Genomic DNA, 8,623 nt, shown 5'->3' on the forward strand with positions numbered 1-8,623 from the left:
ACGGAAGGTCTGGGGAGAAGACAAGGATATCATCCAAGTACACTACCACACAAGAGTACAAAAGGTCCCGGAAGATCTCATTAACGAACTCCTGAAACACGGCGGGTGCATTGCACAGACCAAAGGGCATAACCAGGTACTCATAGTAGTACAAAAACTTGGCACTCAAAAGAAAAATTGATTTGACAGTTCCTTTATTGTAAAAGGCATCCAGTTAAATATACTTCTTTTACTTCTTTAAACGTTTTCGGTCATACAATTGACCTTCACCAGAAACAGAATTTTTTCACAGTTGGTTTTAACTGGGTATATTCATTAATAATGTGGAGAAACAGACGTCTGGGAAGCAGCAGCTACTGAGGATGAAAGGACACCATTCATGTAGGAAATCACCAGACCCACGGGTTTGACACCTTGGGTTATACAGGGACCGGTAGATCCAATGATTGGTGTGGGTGTCCAGAAATTTGTACTGTAATATATTCAGGAAACTATCCTGTATTGTTTGTGACAGGCATGAATGTCCACAACTGGGTGCTGTGATTCTCCAAATGGTCTGTCCTGCCCAGGGAGGCAAGTGTGTCACAGGGAGAGTGAACGTCTCTCATACCAGCAGCACATGCGTCCAGCCACAGACCAAGCGCTATTCCTCTGCACCCTCAGTGCTTCTCCTGAACAGCGCGTTCACTCTCCCTGCCACAAACAATACAGGATAGTTTCCTGAATATATTACAGTACAAATTTCTGGACACCCACACCAATCATTGGATCTACCGGTCCCTGTATAACCCAAGGTGTCAAACCCTTGGGTCTGGTGATTTCCTACATGAATGGTGTCCTTTCATCCTCAGTAGCTGCTGCTTCCCAGACATCTGTTTCTCCACATTATTAATGATTATACCCAGTTAAAACCAACTGTGAAAAAATTCTGTTTCTGATGAAGGTCAATTGTATGACCGAAAACGTTTAAAGAAGTAAAAGAAGTATATTTAACTGGATGCCTTTTACAATAAAGGAACTGTCAAATCAATTTTTCTTTTGAGTGCCAAGTTTTTGTACTACATTGTTAGTTGGCTGGATACCCAACTTGTGCACCTCCCTCCACACTGAGTGCCGTGTTTTTTCTATTTTGCAGGTACTCATAGTGACCGTCACGGGTGTTAAAAGCGGTCTTCCATTCATCGCCTGCACGGATGCGGATAAGATTGTAGGCTCCTCTGAGATCCAACTGGGAGAAAATCTGCGCCCCTCTGAGACGATCAAACAACTCCGGGATGAGCGGAAGGGGGTACCTGTTCTTGATAGTGTTGTTGTTCAAGCCCCTATAGTCAATGCACGGGTGCAGCGAACCGTCCTTCTTTTTGACGAAGAAGAAACCAGCTCCTGCGGGAGAGAAGGACTTCCGTATAAATCCTTTGGCGAGGTTCTCCTGGACGTACTCAGACATGGCAGAGGTTTCTGCGGGAGACAGTGGGTAAATCCTACCCCTTGTGGGGGTGGAACCAGGGATTAACTTGATTGGACAGTCGAAAGACCGGTGCAGAGGAAGGATGTCCGCCTCCTTCTTGTCAAAGACGTCTGCATAGGACCAATAGGCCGAGGGGAGCCCCAAGAGCTCCAAAGGTGGGCGTGCGGGAGCAGCAGGACGAATAGGGTTCAGACAAAGGCCTTGACACGAGTGTCCCCAGCGCAATACCTCCCCGGACGACCAATCGAGGACTGGCTGATGGGTCCGTAGCCACGGAAGGCCAAGCAGAATTGCGTGAGACAAATCAGGCAGCACGTAGAAAGCTACTCTTTCACGGTGGAGAGCGCCGACTTGCAAATCAACCTCCTCAGTGATCATGGTGATGGGTTCCTGTAGCGGTTTGCCATCAACTGAAGCAATTAAGTGAGGATTCTTTAGGATAAACACGGGAATTCAGTACTTGTCCACCTCTTCACACCGGATGAAGTTACCTGCCGAGCCCGAATCCATGTAGGCCACCTCGGACCCACGCCTCTCCCCTGAAAGCAAAAGAACAGACATCGTGAGGGGTTGAGAGGAATCATTAACAACTAGGAAGGCCTCTCTTACCTGGCCTAGGTGAAAGAGTTTCCCGGTCTCTCAGGACAAGAACGGATGAAATGTGATGCTCCTCCACAATAGAGACATAGACCTTGCGCCCGTCTCTCTCTCTGATGTGACTCAGCCAACCTGACACGGTCAACCTGCATGGGCTTGGGAGGAGGAGTGTGGGCGGACCCAGCTTGTCGTGGACTAAAGGACTGATTCACGGATGGGATTGGTCTGGTGGGTCTCCTTTCCCTAGCTGACTCTCGCGCACTCCTGAAACCGGAGGTCTATGCGAGTGGCCAGGGAGATGAGGTCCTCGAGAGTGGTGGGAGTATCCCGACCCGCCAACTCATCCTTTATCCTGCCCGATAACCCATGCCAAAATGCTCCTACCTGTGCCGCATTATTCCAACCCAGTTCTGAAGACAGTGTGCGGAACTAAATGGCATACTGTCCCACACTGAGGGCGCCCAGGTGGAGGTTGAAAAGAGACTCAGTAAGAGAGGCTACCCGTCCTGGCTCATCAAACACCCTACGAAAAGTATCCAAAAAGATTGGAATGTTTGACACCACCGGATCATCCCTCTCCCAGAGAGGTTTTAGCCAAGACAGGGCCTCCCCCTCCAGATGGGACATGATAAAGGCCACTTTGGCCCTATCGGAGGGATACTGGTGGGGTAGAAGCTCGAAGTGAAGGCTGCATTGGTTTAAGAACCCTCTGCAATATTTGGGGTCGCCATTGAACTGGGGTGGTTTGGCAAGGCAAGGAGAGGGAAAAGAAGCGAGACAGGGGGGAGCGGCAGATGCCGCGGCGGCGGACTGGAGAGCCACCAAGCGATTATCTACAAAGGCCATATAAGTCAAAATTTGGGACTGGGTGTCGTGCTGCTGGCCCAGCTCCTGTTGGAGACTGGCCAGTTGGGCAGCATTTTTCGGATCGGCGGCCTGAAGAGCTGACAAGCGCGACTCCATGGATTTCATTACGGACATGATGCGCCCCTGGTTCTCCCGCAAAAAGAGCAACTCCTTTTGAGCGGGAGCAGAAGCACCGGCGGGATCCATGTTTCCCGGCCTCTTTTCACCGTCTGAGAAAGAATGATGGGAACAGAACGATCACTAATGGATCACTAAGGGTGTGTGCACACATTGCGGTTTTTGCTGCGGATCTGCAGCGGATTTGGTCCTGCGAATCCGCAGCAGTTTCCATGCGGTTTACAGTACCATGTAAACCTATGGAAAACCAAATCCACCTTGCACATGCTGCGGAAAATTCCGAGCAGAATTGCTGCGGTTTATTTTCCGCAGCATGTTACTCCTTTTTTGCGGAACCGCAGCTGCAGTGTACGTTCCCGGGACATACAAATCAATCAATCTCTCTCTCTCCTCCGCACTGACAAACCACACTAGAACCTGCATCTAATCCACTGTACACATGCTAGGAATCCGCAGGAAAAATGCATGTGTTTTACCCTGCGGTTTCTGCCAAGAGATATGGATTCTCTGCAGAAAAAGCCACAGACTAATCCTCAATGTGTGCACACACCCTAACAGATCACCATACAGTATCATGTTATCAGCAGCACATCTACAGTTTGCACCCCATAGTCCTTCATATAATATAATCTGCCCCATAGCCCTCCATATAGTATAATACACTCCTCATAGCCCTCCATATATTAAAATACACTGCTCAGTCCTCCATATAGTATAATGCACTCCTCATAGTTCTCCATATAGTATAATGCACTGCCATAGTCACCCATTTAGTACAATTCACTTCCCATAGCATAATGCACCCCATAGTTCTTCATATATTGTATTTCCCATAGTCCTCGAAACAGTATAATGCAGCCCACATATAGTATAATGCAGCCACCCCATAGAGCATAATGCAGCCACCCCAGAGTATAATGCTGCCCCGCCATACAATTTAATGTAACCTCCATAGAATATAATGCAGCCCCCCTCTTATAGTATGATGCAGCTACCCCTTAGAGAATAATGCAGCTACCCCAGAGTATAATGCAGCCACTCCACAGAATATAATGTAACCCCCCCTAGAAAATAATGCAGCCCCACCCCCCATATAGTATAATGCAGCCCCTCCATAGAATATATGGCAACCCCCTCATAGGATATAATGCAGCCCCTTATATAGTATAATGTAGCCCCTCCATAGAATACAATGTAGCGCTCCTCATATACGGTAGTATAATGCAGCCCCTATTGAATATAATAAATATTATACAGCCCCCCATAGAATATAATGTAGCCCCAAATAGAATATAATACAGCCCACCTCCCCATAGAATATAATGTAGCCCCCCATATTATATAACACAGCCTCCCCTATAGAATATAATGTAAAATGTACCCCCCCATGGTATATCACAGCTGCATAGTATATAGCCCAGCACCACATGGTATATCGCCCAGCACCACATGGTATATACTCCAGCACCACATGGTATACAGCCCAGCACCACATGATATACAACACAGCCCACCATGGTATACAGCACAGCAGGGTATATAGCCAACCTTGGTATAATACAGCCCACCATGGTATAATACAGCCCAGCATGGTATACAGCCCAGCATAGTATAATACAGCCCAGGATGGTATATAGCCCCCCAGAATGGTACAATACAGCCCAGCATGGTATAATAAAGCCCAGCATGGTATATAGCCCCCCAGAATGGAATAATACAGCCCAGTATGGTATAATACAGCCCAGCATGGTATATAGCCCCCCCAGCATGGTATAATACAGCCCAGCATGGTATACAGCCCCCCCAGAATGGTGTAATACAGCCCAGCATGGTATAATACAGCCCAGCATGGTATATAGCCCCGCCAGAATGGTATAATACAACCCAGGATGGTATAATACAGCCCAGTATGGTATAATACAGCCCAGCATGGTATATAGCCCCCCAAAATGGTATAATACAGCCCAGCACAGTATTATACAGCCCATGGTATATAGCCCAGCATGGTATAATACAGCCCAGCATGGTATACAGCCCCCCAGTATGGTATAATATAGCCCAGCATGGTATAATACAGCCCAGCATGGTATATAGCTCCCCAGAATGGAATAATACAGCCCAGCACAGTATAATACAGCCCAGCATGGTATATAGCCCCTACAGAATGGTGTAATACAGCCCAGCATGGTATAATACGGCACAGCATGGTATATAGCCCCCCAGAATGGTATTATACAGCCCAGCATGGTATAATACAGCCCAGCATGGTATATAGCCCCCCCAGAATGGAATAATACAGCCCAGCATGGTATAATACAGCCCAGCATGGTATATAGCCCCCAGAATGGTATAATACAGCCCAGCATGGTATAATACAGTCCAGCATGGTATATAGCACCCCAGAATGGAATAACACAGCCCAGTATGGTATAATACAGCCCAGCACGGTATATAGCCCCCCAGAATGGTATAATACAGTCCAGCATGGTATAATACAGCCCAGCATGGTATATAGCGCCCCCCAGAATGGTGTAATACAGCCCAGCATGGTATATAGCTCCCCCAGAATGGTATAATACAACCCAACATGGTATAATACAGCCCAGCATGGCATATAGCCCCCCCAAAATGGTATAATATGGCCCAGCACGGTATTATACAGCCCAGCATGGTATATAGCCCCCCAGAATGGTATAATACAGCCCAGCATGGTATAATACAGCCCAGCATGGTATATAGCACCCCAGAATGGAATAACACAGCCCAGTATGGTATAATACAGTCCAGCATGGTATATAGCCCCCCAAAATGGTATAATACAGCTCAGCACGATGTAATACAGCCCAGCATGGTATATAGCCCCCCAGAATGGTATAATACAGCCCAGCACGGTATAATACAGCCTAGCATGGTATATAGCCCCTCCAGAATGGTGTGATTCAGCCCAGCATGGTATAATATGGCATAGCATGGTATATAGCCCCCCCCCCAGAATGGTATAATACAGCCCAGCATGGTATATAGCCCCCCCAGAATGGTGTAATACAGCCCAGCATGGTATAATACGGCCCAGTATGGTATATAGCCCCCCCAGCATGGTATGATACAGCTGAGCATGGTATAATACAGCCCAGCATGGTATATAGCCCCCCCAGAATGGTGTAATACAGCCCAGAATGGTATAATACAGCCCAGCATGATATATAGCCCCCCAGAATGGTGTAATACAGCCCAGCATGGTATATAGTCCCCCCAGCATGGTATGATACAGTCGAGCATGGTATATAGCCCCCCAGAATTGTGTAATACAGCCCAGCATGGTATGATACAGCTGAGCATGGTATATAGTCCCCCCAGAGTGGCTCCACAATCCAGTACTCACAGTGATTTAAAAAAAAAAAAACACTCCTCACCTTCTCCTCGTGCCTGTGCTGCTGGCTACTCCTGTCTCCTCCTGCTCTGTCTGGCACACAATGAGAGCACGATGACGTCATCGCGCCCCCGCTGTGTCAGAGGCAGAACGGGGAATGATGGGAGAGGGAGCATCAGCTGATGCTCTCTCCTCCATCACTGCCTCCTTCAGTGCGGTGGCGGGAGTCGGCGCTAGGGGCAGGCACAGGGGCCACATAGCGGCTGTGTGATGTGCCGCTGACTGGGGGCCCCTGGAGGAGAAAGGGGCCCTAGTCAGCTGCCTGGTCTGCCTGCCCCTAACGCCGGCCCTGCACATTAGGCAGAGTGCAATCTGATTTTTTATTGGATTGCACTAGTCATTTTTTTCTCGCAAGTGGGTATAAGCCCTTATACTGAACACTTTGGTAGTTGCTGAATGCTTTCATGTTAAAGAGAGCATTGCAATGCATTATAACAGCAATCAGAGTGATAAAAGTTAAAGTCCCATAGAGACTAAGAAAGAAAAATTAAAAAAGTAAAAGAAAAAAATATAAAAAATACCGCCAAATAAAAAGTGGATGAAAGTGCAATCCAAAAGACAATTGTAAAAAAAATGGGATCTCTGTAAATGACATCTTGTTCTGCAAAAAACAAGTTGCCATACAGCTCCATCAGAGGAAAAATAAAAAAAAAAGCTATAGCTCTCAGAATACAATAATGCAAACACAATTATTTTTTCTATAAAAAACTTTTATTGTATAAAAGTAGCAAAAATAACAAAAATTATATAAAAGTGGTGTTGCTGTTATAATCATAATGACCCGAAAAAATCAATTATACCACATGCGGAAAGGCATTAAGAACCCTCCAAAAAGCAATTACCGTACTCAATTGCTGTTTTTATTCATTCTTCCTCTCAAAAATCGGAATAGAAAGTGATCAAAAACTGTTATATGCCCGAAAATGGCACCAATTCAAACGTCAACTCATCCCGCAAAAAAAAAGGCCTCACTTGACTCTGACGACAAAAGTATAGAAAAATTATGCCTCTCAAATATAGCAACTCATATGCATCTACTCTTTTGATTGTTTTTTTGAGTTTGCAATTTTTAACATAATTTTTTTGTGACCTCCATACCATGCAAGTTTATATACATTTTACACATAGGGTCCCGTACGGTTTTACCACCTTTTGCTTATTAGCTACTATTTGCATTATATACCGTAAGTATTTTTGAATGGGTCCCTTTCTTGCAAGGTGGTCTCTCCATATGTTTACATATCTTTATATATTCTCAGGATAGACTGTATATACTAGCCGCTGAACTATTTAAATATATTTGATTGCCAATTGTTTACTGCTGGTCAAACTAATATATATGTAATCTGGTAGGACTGCCATGTTTTCATTGTCAGGGTTGTCGGTTTACTACCATGTTGTATCTCGGTTTTAATTGTTTTTCTACATTGGTGGTTTTGTATGTCCCAGTGTTCTAGTAAAGTTATACATTTTACACCATTAGTGTTAGGCTATTCAATCAAGTGTGCACACCAATTCATGTGCTTGGTCTTTTTTCCTTTTTGGTTCCATGTTGTTCTCCCAGGCATGGTGTGGCACCCTGCTTCACACTTATTATGTGCTAGACTGATTTTGGAGGTGCACCCTATTCTTTTGTTCCTGCTACATTAAAATGCAGCATTTCCATGGCCTACAGATTGGAGATGGTGTAGGAGGAAACATTTTTTTACGTGACCACAACTGCGAGATCGAAGGCTGGCTGCTATGCTGAGAGAGAGTGGAGTAGGGTGAACAGGACAAACTGCTGGACTGTGAGTGAGGTGCAGGCAGAGATGTTATGGTGGATTGAAAAAGATGTGGTGTGCTCCTTGAAATAAAAACATCTCCACTTCTGTAGCAGCTGATGGGCTCTCACTTCTGACAGTAGGAGTTAAACAAGTGGAGGTTTGGAGGCCAGAGACCTGTGTGAGAACACTTGACACAGGGACAGAGGAGTAAGAAGCAGCAGAAGCGGTTGATGAGGCGGATGCTGGTTTGCGAGACCCACTAATCCGCATTTTAGCTCAGTGAGATTCCCAGACTAAGGTATGTTGATCGCGCTTGTGCTGGTTAATGTTCATGCATGTACTCTTACGAGCCGGCGGAATGCACCAAATAATAAAGAA

Source organism: Dendrobates tinctorius, unplaced genomic scaffold, assembly GCF_039654945.1.
Source record: "Dendrobates tinctorius isolate UK_male_01 unplaced genomic scaffold, ASM3965494v1 ptg000241l, whole genome shotgun sequence".
NCBI classification, from domain to species: Eukaryota; Metazoa; Chordata; class Amphibia; order Anura; family Dendrobatidae; genus Dendrobates; species Dendrobates tinctorius.